This window comes from Macaca mulatta, chromosome 4 (assembly GCF_049350105.2).
Source record: "Macaca mulatta isolate MMU2019108-1 chromosome 4, T2T-MMU8v2.0, whole genome shotgun sequence".
Taxonomy (NCBI): Eukaryota; Metazoa; Chordata; class Mammalia; order Primates; family Cercopithecidae; genus Macaca; species Macaca mulatta.
Genome location: NC_133409.1, coordinates 45,118,296 through 45,134,733, shown reverse-complemented (window position 1 = coordinate 45,134,733; position 16,438 = coordinate 45,118,296). Strand labels below are relative to the sequence as shown.

Below are 16,438 nucleotides of genomic sequence, written 5' to 3'. Positions count from 1 at the left end.
TTAAATAATTCTAGACATAAAACCTATATCTAGATATCAAAAGTTAAATTACCCAGTATGTAAATGTTGGTTTTTGTTGTTGTTAAGTATTTTGAAGTTTGAGTTGTTGGGAAGAAATGCCTGGTGAATTACTGTTTTTGTTTTACATGTATAGTCAACCGTGGTCTTAAATCTCCCAGCTCAGATCTTTGCCTCTGGCTCTCAGCAGTTCTTACACACAGTCCTCCCTGTAAGGGGAGAGTCACCTGAGAAAAGTATACTTGGTCACATCTCTATCTCCAGGCTAAAGCTGACAACAGCCTGTCATCAAATTTCTCCACTTCACTGCACAGAAATTCAGTGTGTTAGACAACACATTCAAAAATTCGAGGAAAAACAGCATCTGAATGCCTTTAATTTAAAACAGCCATATTAACTTTTGCTAGTCTGTTTACCTATGTGGTAGGAGAACCAGGCTGAATACTTGAAAACAGCACACTCTGATGACTAAAACAACTTACTGGCTTGTTTTGTTTTGTTTTCTATTTGATACAGGGCTAGGATTCCATCTTGAGTCTGAAATAACCGAGATGGGTTATTATGTAAGCATAAAAACACATTGTCATCATTTGCTTCAAAAGTTTGTTTGAAATGTTTTAAATTCTAGAAAATCAGGGAAGTGTCAGCAAAATCTATATTTGGTATGGCATCGGAAAAATCACAAGCTTAGAGTCTTCTGTTGAAACGAGGACTGAAAACATGGCTGTTGACAGAAGTATGTGCTGTCGTAAGAGCCTGCAGTGAAGGAGCTGGCCTTGATGAAGCAGCAGAAACGTGAAATGCCAAAACAGGTCTGTGCTTTCACAGAGCTAGTTGGAATTACAGGGGATCATAGGCAGGCAAGGAATTGTAATCTTGTTTGGTGTTTGAGAGTATTAAGCAAAATGAACAGCCCTGATTTTATTTTCAGGACTGTTCTCTAGGAAAGAGGGAGTAGCAAATTTCTTTTAAAATACAAGTTATTTGTTTGATTCATAGATCTTTTATTTGAGACTGCTGCTTAAGAAAGACCTGCGACAATCGCCATTTGGGAAGACATATTCATCATCTCCAGGCTGTTTGGCTTTGCTACCCTTGGGGAAAAAATTGGACATAATTTCACAGAATCTCAGTTCTACTATCTTCATTAGCAAAGCTAAAAAGATAAGGACTGACAACTTTTTTCTTGCTACAGATTATTTTATATATGGTTAAGACATGCTGCCAAAAAGATGTAAGGCAACATAAAATTGTGACGTAGAATTTGCAATACTGGTGGCAAAAGCATGGATGATTATCAGGTGTAGGTTTATGAACCAATTTCTCATCTGTTTTCCAGCCTCAAAAGCTTTTTTGCCTCTGGCTCATTCCAGAAAAAGAGAACTGCCACCAATGTACTCACAGAAGGCTGCTGAGCATTGCATGATACAGTGGAGAGATCTGAAGTCACGTGTCTTAGAAAGGGAATCTCCTTCAAATATAACTGGGAGGAGTGATATCATCAACAAGGACCATTCTGAGATGTATTTGGCTCTAGTTTGGCTACATGGAGACAAATATTAATCAGAATCTTTTGTTTATATTTTCCTATCAAGATAAAAAGAGGCATAAATTCAGCTCTGAGGAAATGTTTCAGAGATAGTGAGAGGTGATTTGTTTTAGAGTGTAAGCAAACGCCAGCTCTGTTGACAAAGCCAGTTCATTAAAACACACTAGCCTGTCCTCAACCTCTCTGCTAGCTAGAAGGGACCATGACAAGACTAAGACAGAAGCTCACAATACTAAAAACTTACAAATAAGGAACAGCTAACAATTGTCAAAACAACACGATCCCATCACGATGTCCTAAGCTGTATGACACCATGAAGGGACATACAAGGCAGCCTTTATAACAGTCATCATGCATTTGGATTCAAAGTTACTTCTAAAAAGCACCAAAACTTTCAGCTTAACCTGATGTGAGTGAAAATGAAACAAAACAAAGTAAAACAAAAGTATCCAGGGATTGTATGTATAGACTTCCATGGCTTTTATTTATAATACAAGTGAAGTGGGGCCCTAACTCTCATTATGGGAACAAATCAGAATGTGAAGAAAAGTCCAGTTAATTGTAAGAACGAAAATGAGAGTCACCACCCTAAATCAATCCACAGAATTTCCTCCTGAGGACTGTTCCTTCAAAAGTGATACAATTAGCTAATACAAAAAGGCTTTTTGGCTTCTTGAAACAAAAGAAGAGACACACAAGCAATGCAGTTTTTCTGAATTCCCTGGCTAAGAGTTACAACTTTGGAAGGACAACTACTTGTATTCAAATCTGGGCTTATTTGCTATGTGACAATAGGCATATTGCCTAACTTCTCTGTGCCTAATTTCTCCACTTAAAAGGGAGTAATAAAAGGAATTACCTCAAAGATTGGCTGTAAGTATTAAGTGAAACACTATATATAAAGTGATTAGAATGCTTCCCAACATATGGCTGATACTTCATTCTTCCATTTAGCACATATTTATTGAACTGATCCATGCAGATAGCATCTCAGATGCTTGGGTTACAGCGGTGAACAGGGAAATGTCTCTACCCTCAGAAAATTTAGATTCTAGTGGAATTTAGCTATTGTGATTAATCTACTATCTAAGTATCTACAAAAACTATTTTAAATGATTTCAACTTGTACCGATAGCCTAATGCATTATAAGCATAAGGCAGAGTCTAGCACTCATCTTACTGAGTCTGTAACTGAGGCTTAAAGAGAAATGAGAAAACATTTTAAAATAAGCAAAAACATTTGTATAGGTGCCCTAAAAGCCGGGCTGCTTTAAGTTTTGGGATGCAAGATCCCTTTAAGAGTTTATTAAAAGCTGCAGATCTGTTTCTAATAAAGTTAAAATACCTATCTGATGACCCAGCAGTTCTACTCCTAGTTACTTACTCCCCCAAAATTAAAATATAATGTCCACAAAAAGACATGGACAAGAGTGTTCATAGCAACTTTATTTATAATATGCAAAAGCAAGCCAGAGGTCCATGAATAGATAAAATGATAGTCAAATTGTGTGATATTCATATGGGAGAACACCGCTCAACGTTAAAGAGAAGTTAACTATTGATTGAAGCAATAATATGATGAATTTCAAAAAATCAGAAGCTAGACACTAATGAGTATTATATACTGTAAGATTCCACTATGATGAGGTTCAAGAATAGGCAAAAGTAATTTATAGTGACAAGTATCAGTAAGCAGCTGCACTGGGTGGTGGATGGGAAATTGATTGGAAAAGGCCCCAGGACAACTTTGGGTGATAGAAATCTTTTCTGTATTGTTTTAAGTTGTAGCTACATAAATGTATACAACTGACACAACTCTTAGAAATCACCTTTAAAGGTCTATGCATTTTGTTATATATTATACCTCATTAAAAAAAGAAGTCATAAAAAATAGTAGCAACTTTCCCCAGATAAATACTCACGCATTGCACATAAAAGTTTAGGTGGTAAATGGACCCTAGGGTAAAATTTCCTGATATAGGAACTAGTGACTGAGTTGGCTAAAAATGTCACCGTTAAAATATGTATATAGATAATTCAAGAAGAAACTTCTAGAGAAGCAGCTTGGTGCAATTCACTGACATTTTCTATATACCAATGATATTTTGAAATGCCTTGCCCATAGAAGGTTGTACTTGATCAAGACATATTTACCGTGAAGTATTTTACCATTAATTTTGAAAGGCATGTGTTTAGAGTAATTTAATATTTCCTTGAAAGTCACGTAGAATAAAAAGGAAGATTGTTAAGTGCATTAACTATGAAGGCATCAATTCATATCTCTGCTTAAACAGCATGTTATGCTTTGAGCAATGTTCTAATATGTTCTAAAAATATATATAAGCTTGGACCTTTAAAAGAAAAAAAAGGCAATTTTCTGTCAGGGGTCCATGACCCAGGCCAAACTATACATCTGCAAAAATGACTATAGAGACTAATAAGGAATCCAATTGTATGCTAATTTCAAATTAGCTTTTATACTTGCTTCAGGCTTCAAAGGGGACTGAGAGAAAAAAAGTAGCTATATGGAAGAAAATTACTCATTATTAGATAAAGGCCATCACAAGGGATTCAAATTTCTCTTATTCTGATTATAGCAAAAGGTCATGCAGAAGAGAAAACCATAAAGATTTCTGAGGAAAAAAAAAGTCATAAAAGAAGAAAGCTAAATACAAAAATGGTAGACAAGCCCAAAGGGGAAATGAAATGATTCAGATTGAAAGCTTCTGATTTGTGGGAAAAAAAAATTGGGATTAGGCTAAAGATAATTGAAGTTTAATGAGAAGGTATCTAATTATACTGGTATATTTATTTAAGTATTTTCTAATTGGGTATTATTTTTATAATGACTTAATTACTTACTAGTGCTGCTTGTTGATTTAACAAAGAGTTTTGTTTTTACAGAGAGAGCATGACATAACAGGATAAATGTTCTATCTTCTGGATGCCTGTGAGTAGTTTAGACATTTAATTACATGACCTAAATCTACCAGCCACTGTCCCCGTAAGGAGGCTAGCCCTTATTGCAGAAATATAACCTGAGAGAATATAATGTGTATCTCTACACCCTATTTCTCTAACCCATGTCTAAAATAGGATCAACTTTATATATCTGAAATAAACCATAAGTGCAGACCAATAGGTTTCTAACTTTTTGATCAAGACCCTTAGTAAGAGATGCATTTTATATTGTGTCATAGTCGGTTCAGGCTGCTATAACAGAAATAACATAGACAGAAATGGCTTAAACAACAGAAATTCATTTATCACAGTTCAGGAAGCTGGAAAGTTCAAGATCAAGATGCCAGCCAAGTCAATTTCTGGTGTAGGCCAACCTCCTGGTTTGCAGATGAATACCATATTTCCACCAACATTCTTTACATTATTATTTAAGTGTTCTATGAGAAGATGAACCTCTGTCTTCGGCTTTCCTCTTCTGTTTCTGAGGTCTTACCAGAGTTGCTTTTAAAACTCTCTTCACAAAAACATTGGCTTTTGCTAGCATGCACCTCAAAACTCTTCCAGATTTTATTATTATTATTATTATTATTATTATTATTATTGTAGTCCCCTCTCCTCTGTGGTTTTGCTTTCCTTTATTTTCATTACCTGCAGCCTACTGCAATTCAAAAATATTAAATAGAATATTCTAGAAATAAACAATTCCTAAATTATTAATTAGTTTTCAGCAGTAGCCAAACACTACATCACAATGCCAATGTCATTCACCTCACTTCATCTCAGAAGCAGGCATTTTGTCATCCCACATCATCACAAGAAGAAGAATGAATAAAGTACAATAAAATATTTTGAGAGACATAGAGACCATATTAACATAACTTTCACTGTAGTATATTGTTATACTTTTTTTTTTTTTTGAGATGGAGTCTCGCTCTGTCACCCACGCTGGAGTGCAGTGGCGAGATCTCGGTTCACTGCAAGCTCTGCCTCCCAAGTTCACACCATTCTCCTGCCTCAGCCTCCTGAGTAGCTGGGACTACAGGTGCCCATCACCACTCCTGGCTAATTTTTTTTTATATTTTTAGTACAGACGGGGTTTCACCGTGTTAGCCAGGATGGTCTCGATCTCCTGACCTCATGATCTGCCCGCCTCGGCCTCCCAAAGTGTTGGGATTACAGACGGGAGCCTTCGCACCCGGCCTGTTAACCTTTACCTATTTTATTATTAGTTGTTGTTACTTTCTTACTGTGCTTAATTTATAAATTAAACTTTAGCACAGGTATGTAAGTACAGGAAAAAACATAGTGTAAATGGGGTTCAGTACTATTCACAATTTCAGGCATTCACCAAGGGTCTTGGAACATATTTCCCTGTGGATAAGAGGGGGCTACTGTATTATAATTACCATAAAGCATTGGGTCACATGATTATGGAGACTGAGAAGTCCATGATTTGCTATCTGCAAGCTGGATACCCAGGAAAAGCAGTGGAATACTTTGAAGGCCTGGAAGTCAGATAGCCAATGCTATAGATTCTGAAGGTCTGAGAACCAGCAACACCAGAACCAGGAGAAAACAGATGTCCTGCTCAAGCAATCAGGCAGAGTGAACTCAAACCTTCTTCATCTTTTTGTTTTATTCAGGCCCTCAACAAATTACATGATGCCCACATACCTTGGGGAGGGCTGTATGCTCTACTCATTCTACCAATTCAAATGCTCATCTCTTCCAGAAACACTCTCACAGACACGTGCAGACATCATGTTTAATCAGATATCTAGACATCTTGTGTTCCAGTCAAGTTGACACATAACATTTACCATCACATGTCATGACCCAGAATATAAATTTGTATCAGAAAGAGAGAAAAGAAAGGAGGGAAGGAAGGAAAGAAGGAGTGAGGGAGGGAGGAGTGAGGAAGGGAAGGAGGGAGGGAGGGAAAGGAAGGAAAGAAGGAAGGAAGAAAGGAAGGAAGGAAGGAAGGAGAGAGAAGAAAGAAGAAAGAAAGAAAGAAAGAAAGAAAGAAAGAAAGAGAAAGAAAGAGAAAGAAAAGAAAGAAAGAAAGAAAGAAAGAAAGAAAGAAAGAAAGAAAGAAAGAAAGAAAGAAAGAAAGAAAGAAAGAAAGAGAGAAAGAAGGAAGGAAGGTAGGAAGGAAGGAAGGAGGGAGGGAAGGAAGGAAAGAAAAAGAAAGAAAGAGAAAGAAAGGAAGGAAGGGAGGGAGGGAGAGAGAGGGAGGAAGGAAGGAAGGAAGGAAGGAAGGAAGGAAGGAAGGAAGGAAGGAAGGAAGGAAGGAAGGAAGGAAGGAAATAAAAGATCCATAAAATAAATATAAGTTGTACCACTTTTATATACTTTATTATGTTCCATTTTTTCATTCTATTTTTAATGTGAATGGTGATCCACTAAAATGATTTTGCTGCCACAGTTTAAAAAGCAAATATTACAAATGCTTAATCGACGACTCTTTACTTAAATTGTCTCTATGATTGGTAAAATAGCCATACATTTTCTTTGATGACATGCTGGATTCTGAGTGCTTTAAGACTAGCTGAGACATGACCAAGAGGGAGAAGCCTTGAGTCTTTAAAAGAGACCTCTGGGAAAACTCATTTCTGTCTGAAGCTTCATCAAAATAATCCTTAATATCCATATTTCTACCAACATCCTGTACATGATTATTTATGTGTTCTCTAAAACGATGGAGCTTTCTCCCCAGCTTTCTTCTTTTCTTTCTGAGCCCTCACCAGAATTGCCTCTAAAAGTCAAAAGGGACTGCAAAACTAGTAAGATGTCTTTCCACCTTGCCCTTTTCTCCACAAACTCTGATGCTCATACTGCCCTGTTCTGTGATCAGGCTCCTACTGATCCGACTCCCAGAGCAGTGCTCAGTCGCCTGCTTTTCCTCACCTGGGCAATTCAATCTTCACCTACTCAGGAACTGAGATTTGCTGATGTACTACAGCTAGAAATGTAATCTAATATTTGTGTTCGTTTTCAACCACTCAATGATTTATCATTCTTTTCATTATCTATTGTCTGGCTTCTAACCCCCATCTTGAGTATAAACGGTAAAGATGGCAAATATAGGAAAGAATGGTCTTTTACTATAGGAGCCTACAAGTAATGAAGTGGGACGAAAACAGTCTCTTAACCAGGCTTATGTCTTTACAAGGCTGTCTAAGAGAAGAAAGGTCGCTCTCCAGCACGTTCAGTCACAGTAGCCAAAGAATTTACGACAGTGGAAAATGTAGAAGGTGGAATAGGCCAACAACAAATTAGCTGATTGTTGGTGAAGCAATAGGGGCCAGGATATCTTTTATAGGCACACGTTCCAGTCCAGTGAGTCGCCTTTTAGTGTGCATCAGAATCCCCTAAGTAGTCTGCTTAAATCAAGATTAGTTGTCTGGTGTGTTCTACAGCCATAGACCCTACCACTGAGTGGGAAGAGAGTGAGAGAAAAAGAGGGTGCAGGGAACCCTAGAGAAGCACAGGGCAATTAAAGTAAAAGTAGGGAAGGAATGTACCAGCTGTGCACTATCAATATTTTCCTATCAAGATATCCGCTGCCCCAGGATCACATGGTGATGAATCACAACAAAGACCTAACAAAAAATATTGATGCTTTGAGACTCTTACTTAAACATGCATATTAAAAAAGTGGGACAGGAGAGGTACTCCAAACTGCATGACTTGATATTGACTTGATCATTGCATGGACTACAGTCATCATTAAACACACACGCTCTCCTAATTTGTATGCTGATACCACAGTCCTTACTCCTTGTTGAGAAATAACAAGGAGATCAGTGTGACTGGAACCTAAACTATCGTGCTCATGATACTATGCAGTAGCTCTAGATTCAATGTTATAATGTGTGATGTTACCACAATAGTATCCTAAATTATCACAAAGTGGTATTTTAAAAATGCAGTTTTGCGGTCCAATTACTTCACAGGTCACATGGCCTCAAAGCACTGACCTTAGAACTTAACAGCCATCTATAATATTTCCATGAAAAATATGTTCCAGGCTCCAAACAACATTCTTTTAGGCAAACTTTTAGAACGCAATCTGCTTAGGAACTGTCTCTACTGGTCTGTGATACGTTTGTTTTGCACATGAAGTTTATTTCAGACTCTTTTCTACAGAGATATTTCCTGCCCTTGGAAGATGACTTCAAATAATAAATTGTCACCAAAAATGGACATGAAACTTTCAAAAAGCAGTAGGGAGGTGGAAAAGATGAACAAGCTGAAAACAAGTCCATTTTGGGAGGGTTCTGAACATCCTGGTTAAGGGAGTTTTTCATTTTAAAGGAAAAAGTATTCATCTGATATGTTTCTTTGTTCATAGCACTTAATATAGAATTCTACAATGTTAAAAATAGGAAGTCAGGTTTATATGGTGTTTGCTTTAATGATACTAAACTGCCTGGAAATAGCAGCACATGCTATAACAAGTTTCAGATATTAAAAGAAAAGCTACAATGCTGAACTCTTTTCTAAACTGTTATATGAAGTCCCAGGCTTTGTGGACATTCAGGAGCAAATCAGGGCTAATACGGGAAGTTTACAGATGGTATAATGGCTTCAGGCATCCCAATTATATTAAAAAGTTGAAAGTGGCAGATTCATATCCTCCCCTTTTACATGTCATAAATTCCAAAGTGTTGGTGTCAAACTGTGTCAATTGCACTCATTTATTAATACTTGGAATACCGTCAGTGAGCTTCCTAGCTGTTATTATCCATTTATTCATTTACAGCCATCTAATACTAACAGCAGCAGCCACGGTTTTCAGTCCTTTCCCTGAAACCATACATGCATTGCCTCAGGGAGACTTCCATAAGCCTGCATCTGGGGAGGGGGAGGAGGAAACAGCAAACTGCAAGATCTGCTGATCTTGGATATGGGTCTCTCTGCAGGAGCTTCCAAATGTGTCTTTGTTTATGTTCTGGGCTCCGGGTTGTTGTGGGGCATGGATCTAAGGAGGAAGGAATTTGTTGCCTCAATAAAAAAAACTGTGTAATTAAGATGTGGAAGAAAGGTTAGGTGAAAGACAGAAAAAAGACTATCTCCAGGTATTCTAAAACAAATATTTACACATTCAAATATCATCTTTTTTTAACCATCTGATCCTCAGTCTTGGAGGCAGTGGTTAATAAACGCCGATGTCTCCACACAAAGTAAAAAAATAAATAAAATAAAACATGTATGGCAACGATGCACATGATTCAGACCCAAAAACTACCCCGCATAAAACATTCATTATAATTAATGCAGTGTTTCTTGGCTGGTATTATTAAGACCTTAATTTTCCACTTGGTGGAACTTACTGTATGTAGTAGAAAAATCACTGGCTCTGAGTCAGAAATGCCTTGATTCTAATCCAGCCCCTGCCACTTCTTAGCCATGCCATGTGTGCAAATTAGTTGACCTCTCTGAGCCTTGGGTTTGTTTTCTTTAAAGTGTGAATTATAAGGAAATATTAAATGTGATGATTGAACAAAAGAAAGAAAGTAAAACAACTACACAGTTCCTCTAAATTGCAGCTTTCCTCCCTCACCCCTTTCCTCTTTAGGAACTGCACAGACATTTTTAATAAGAAAGGATATAAGTGATCAAAATAATGATTCTGAAAACATATGATTCATTGCAGACATTGGCAGTGTGTGCCCTCCATAGTATTGGGCATGAAGGAGTTAAGTGGGAACGCCACCTTTGAGTCCTGGGGGAAGGGTGGAAGGGAGGACGGTAATAGTGGATTTAATAGTGTTTCACAGGCAGAGTCCTGATGCTGTGCAAAGCTCCAGATCGTGTTTCTTCTTAGACGCCAATCAGTCAGGAAGTGATTCTCAAAGAAGTTTACATTGCCCTACTCTCCTTACACTGCTGCACAGTAGGAAACCCAGGACACAGAATACTCACAGGAAAGATGCTAGCATTTCCTGGGATAATAGCGAAAGCAAATGAGCCTCATGTCACATAACATATTATAAGGAAGCAAAATCTCCTGCACAACATTATACTAAAAAGACCAAAGTTATATTAAGCCTTGAACAGTTGCATACGTAAAGACCAAGAAAATAATCCAAATAGTAATCAAAAGCTCTGATTCTTCTTCAATTCCAGTTCATGTGCTACATTTTGAGAAGAATGACACAAAAGTATACATGCTCTCACACACACACACATGCACACACACACACAAATATACACACATCCCATGCAACACACATTCACACCTTTTGGTCAATAGAAGAAAAGAAACCTAGATCATATCAGAACACAGACAGTCTTACTGGTCAGGCTGTGTCTTCACCACATGCTTAATGGAGAAAAATGGGTAATGTATATCAGAACTTCATCAAAGAACATTCCAAAGCTGTTACATACATTTATGCTTGTCAAGTGTATAACCTGCACATAATTCTCTTTTATTCTTTCACCCAGTATTTATTTTCTGTTAGCTAGAAGAGGGCATGGGCTTTGTCTATATTGCTTACTTTTAAACTTGTGACCACCTGGCATGTAGTAGGTGCTCAATAAATATTTGCTGAATAAATTGATGAACACTTTCAATTCTAAGGGGGATTCTGCCATTTTAAATAAGCAATTACAATAGAATAAACTAATTTTATTTTTGATATCCCAAGGAACTCAAGCCCCTTTGTTAGTAATTTTCTTTTTAGAACACTGTCTGAACTAGGCCTATGCTCCAGCTGACTGGGGCAAGGCACATTTTGTAGATTCACGTGGTAGCCTGTGCAGAGGTATCTACATGCAAGATAAAGACATTGCTTATATTTGTACAGATATTACACTACGGTGCAAATAACCAACTCTATCTTTTGTTTTTCTTGAGAGAGTCTCACTTCTGTCATCCAGGCTGGAATGCAGTGATGCAATCTCAGCTGCAACCTATGCCTCCCAGGTTCATGAGATTCTCCTCGTGCCTCAGCCTCCTGAGTAGCTGAGACCACAGGCACGAATCACCACGCCCAGCTAACTTTTGTATTTTCAGTAGAGACAGGTTTTCTCCATGTTGGCCAGGCTGGTCTCGAATTCCTGACCTCAAGTGTTCCACCCGCCTCATCCTCCCAAAGTGCTGGGATAACAGATGTGAGCCACTGCTCCCAGCCTACCAACTCTGTCTTCTATACATTGATTCGAAATCAATGATTTATGAATTTATCCAAATTGATTTTTCTCTATTTATGTTTTCAGCTTCTTCTCCTTCCAGGCAATGAGCTCCATGCCAGCATTCCCTATTCCTTCAAAATAATACCTTGTATTTGTTCTTAGAATTCACCACAAGCAGTTCAGCAAAATGTCACTGGCGCCTCCTACAAGATACCGTAACAGCAAAATTTTATCTTTACTACATAAAGATTTTTTACTTTTTCTAAAGTTTAAATTTTTTCCACTTCTTTCTCCCTATGTGGTGGCCTTACAAAGAACCATCATGGTCCAGTTACAGGATTTCCTCTTATAGAAACCACATTTTCTTGCCTTCATTAGGTCATGCAAGTTTAACCACCAAGTGACTGTCTTCATCATACCTTCCAGTGGGCAGTTCAGGGACTGGAGGGGGACCCACCAGTCTGAAGACCCAGCACATTTTCTATAATTTTCTTCTAGAAAGGAATTTCATTAACAATCTCCCAACTTTCTTCATATTTGTAACAGAAGTGTCACAATCTACTCCCTAACAACCAAACCATTTTCATTATTAAAATAAATGTCATCATACATTTGTCAAAACTCATTATGTACAACCTAAGAGCAAAGCCTAATGCAAACTTGGACTCTGGGTGACAATGATGTGTGAATGTAGTTCACCCATTGTAAACGAATGTACCAGTCTGAGGGGAATGTTGACCACGGGGCAGGCTGTGCATGTGTGAGAGCAGGGGAGATATGGAAACTCTCTACTTTCCACTCAACTTTCCTGTGGACCCAAAACTGCTCTAAAACAAAAATAAAGTCAATTACAGTAAAATATCTGCATAGGACATAACTTCACAACACTGTTGAAAGCATTTTACTTATTTAGTGAATATAAGTATATGCAATTCTTGTGACAATATTATGAGAGAGCTATTACTACTATTATCCCCTTTTGGCTGATGAGACTTCAGTTACCTGACCCTGAATGTCATAACTGAGAAGTACCAGAACTGCCGCCTGGCTGCAGCCGACGCACCCGCCCTTCCTCCGCTTGGGTGCTTCTCAGTCATGCCAAACTAAGTCTCCAGCCACACATTCCTCCCCTTCGCCCCAAGCACGGTTCTTTAAACTATTGGCTATGGTTGGTCTCATAGGCGTATTGTGTACTTAACGGTACATATACATGCGTAAAAATATTTCTGCATGTGACACTCTGAAGGATATGCTTTATATTAAAAAAAAAAAAAAGTGGAAGTGAAATAATTCCCAACAGTTTTCTCAGTAAAGACAAATATAAGGATTCACTTGAGTTCATCAAAGTGCCCCACAGATTCTTTGGTTATCTGTCTAATTCCGAAGTAATTCTGGAGTTTGTATAATTCACTTGGCAGTCTACTACAACCTTGATTATCCCACGGTTATTTAAGGAAGTTTTTATTTTTTAACATATTTTCTGTTTTACAAATTATCTGATGATGTGTATCATTTCTAAAAACAGAACAAAATCAAAATTTTTTAAAAGTTTAGTCAAGAAAAGGACATCTAAATTGTTTAGATAACTGTAGTGACATAGACCAGAGAAGGTTTCAAAGGAAATCACTGTTTGTTCGTAAAGTGCAAATCCCTTTCCGGGAAATTAGTATCATGAAAATTATTACCAAAAAATCATATCATAAGTTTATGCAGGGTTTTGTTCTGAATATATCGCCAATTAAAAAAACAAATTATTTTTTCAGATGAAGTTGCTTGGATACAAGGAGAATCTTACAGAATACAAATGAACTTGAAGGCATCAGTAATATTTTCAAAATAATAGAGAAATGACACAAAGAGTGAAAGAGGTAATTGAAACCTGTCTTTGATGGGAATAACACTTAAAAGGAGCATTGTACCTATCTGCTGGCAGCTTTAAAAAATATTAATGATTACTGAAATTGAGAAATGTCAATAGTATGAAACGAGCAAAACTACTTCCCTAATGAGATTTTACAAGGTGAGCAATTGTTTTGAACATTTTCTAACCTTGACTTTTCTGTTTATCTTAAGAATTTAAAAAACAAAACAAAACAAAAAACTAGTGTTTAAATATGAAAAAGAGACTTGTGGCAAATTCAGAATGTAATAATTGATCATTAAAATAGAAATGCCTTCTCTAACCAGAAAAATGAATAAGGAAATTATAACTTACATTCTTTGTGGATGTCTTTACAGAGATAAAGTAGTGGAATATTTACTTGAAATAACGTTCATCATCAATGCTGAAGTTTACAGAAGACAAAAATATAGAACTCATTTGTTCATAGACAGCCCCAGGACACACACAGTGGATGCATTGTGTTCTCCTGGGTTGCATAACTACTTTGAAAGAAGTTTTCTTTTCTGTGTCATAAAAGAAGACTTTTTGGCTCTGCCAGGATACTCTACCATTTGGCCCCACAGACTTCAAGCATGCCTGAAGATATGTGCCAATTGGTTGTTGGTTTTTGAAAATCCTTCTGATCTCTGCTGAGTTACCCAATTGGACTCAGAAGGGTCTGACCCACGTGCCACATTCCAGCTGTTTGCTTGTTTGTTTTTAATCTCAACCTGGTTTAATGGGAAGAAGGTGAGTCACCTTGTGTGTATGTCAGCTGATATTTGTGTCATGGAAACTTAAAGGGGATAGACTTGAAATTGAAAAGATAAGATTGTGATTGAATGGGCCTTGTATAAACTATGTTTTGTTATTGTTCTCTTGCTTACTTACCTTGTAAACAGATTCCTTGAGTCTTAAACCAAGGATCTTAATCTTTGGTACTTACAGAGCCTTTCTTCCATGAAGCAGAGTTATTTAGGATGCTGCCAGCAAATGAGCTCTCAATTAGATCTGTCGTCATCATCATAGAACTTACTATGGTCTGATAGTATTCAAAGTGCTTACTTCAATTAATTTCTGGAAACAATTTCACACATTTGACTCTATGTATTTTTCCATCTCATGGTAAGGAAACAGACACAAAAAGGCCAAATGACTTTTTCAAGGACATTCAGCTAGGAAAGGGCAAAGACAGGCACAGATGAAGACATAATCACAGGCACAAACGACGTGTCTGATAATAGAGATCCTAGGGATCTGTGAATGTCAATAGGAATTACAAATATGAAAATTATTTGTTGAATCAACAAAGTGGAAATAAAACTATTTTTTCTTAGCTGATTTGGTAATGACTAACAGTCAACATACCTATTAAGTGGTTTTGGTTGAAATAATTTAATTTGTTGTTAATAATAGTTCCCCCCTTTAAATGTAATGATACAGTTCCAATATCTCGATGAACAAATAAAATAGGAGAAAAAATTCTATATTTTAGTCATTTCTGCTTATGGCCTTAATTTCAGATTCCAGAAATCCATTACTAAGTAGTTATAAAGCAATTACAGTCATTAGACTAGCCCAGGATGGCTGGACAAAGTTGAATATTTCATGACTAAAAACAACAACCAGGCACAATGGCTCACACCTATAATCCTAGCACTTTGGGCGGCTGAAATGGGTGGCTGGCTTAAGCCTGGAGTTCGAGACCAGCCTGGCAATAAACAGAGATCTTGTCTCTACAAAAGATACGAAAATTAGTTGGTGTGGTGTTGTGTGCTTGTCGTCGCAGCTACTTTGGAGGCTGAGATGGGAGGATCACCTGAGCCCAGGAGGTTGAGATTGCAGTGAGCTAAAATCGTGCCACTGCATTCTGTCGCTGCACTCCAGCAGCCTGGGTGACAGAGTGAGACCCTATCTCACAACAAAACAAAACAAACAAATCAATTCTCACTTAAAATAAACATACCTAAGACATCATTGTATATTTTAAATTCTTTCTAATTAGAGCAATGTTACTGAATATATTTTAAAGAGGCTTATTATAAACAAGATACTTACAAGGTCATTGTACTGAATTCAAATTTTTTGTTATATGGAAGTTGGAGAACTTTGGAATTATGAAATGTTAACACAAGTAAAAATATAAAGTCCGATCTTTGATAAGAAGATACTTTGTCTTAGTCAGTTTGGACTGCTACAACAAAATACCAAAGACGGGGTGGCTTCAACAACAGACATTTATTTTCTCACAGTTCTGGAGGCTGGGAAGTCTAAGATCAAGGTACTGGCCGATATGGTTCTTGGTGAGGGCATTCTTCCTACCTGGTAGATAACTACCTTCTTGCTGTGTGCTCATATGGTCTTTCCTCAGTACCAGAGCATGGAGAGAGAGAAAGCTCCTGTGTTTCTTCCTTTCCTTTGAAGGATATTAATCCCATCACGTAGTCCCCAACCTCATGATCTTATATAAGCCTAAATACCTCCCAAAGGCCCCACCTCCAAATACCATCAAGATGGGGATTAGGACTTCAACATATGAATTTGGGAGGAGCACAGTCAGTCCATAGGCACTTCTAGGAAATCTTTTCCAAGTAGTCCAGATTCATCTAGTATGCTAACCACACTAGGCTACAGAAGTGACCTGAGGGCAAGAAGAAAGATCCTTCTTTCAGACCCTAAAGTCATCATTAACTGGCCCAGGAAGGATCCCCCAGCATGGAAGATACCCAAAGACTGAACAATAATATGAGGTTTGAGGCTCACAAATAAACCTCATTAAGAGAGAACTGAGAAAAATCAGAGTCAGAAAAAGAAGGAAAAAAGGTATGGCGGTAGGTAATGGGATTTGAGGTAAGAAAGGAAACAGGAAGCAGCATAGCAATAGG

At 37.5% G+C, this 16,438-nt stretch overlaps 2 long non-coding RNA genes across 2 annotated transcripts in view; one reads left to right on the top strand and one right to left on the bottom strand.

Moving 5' to 3' along the window:
• Positions 1-16,004, bottom strand: part of LOC106998098 (uncharacterized) — a 120,317-nt gene extending 104,313 nt beyond the window's left edge. The window contains exon 1 of the long non-coding RNA XR_001444435.3: positions 15,891-16,004. This is a non-coding gene — a long non-coding RNA (uncharacterized LOC106998098). The remainder of the gene's footprint in view (positions 1-15,890) is intronic.
• Positions 558-13,964, top strand: LOC106998099 (uncharacterized). The gene is made up of 3 exons (XR_001444436.3): positions 558-830; positions 13,435-13,691; positions 13,910-13,964. It is a non-coding gene; the product is annotated as an uncharacterized LOC106998099 (long non-coding RNA).
• Positions 16,005-16,438: the final 434 nt, after the last annotated feature.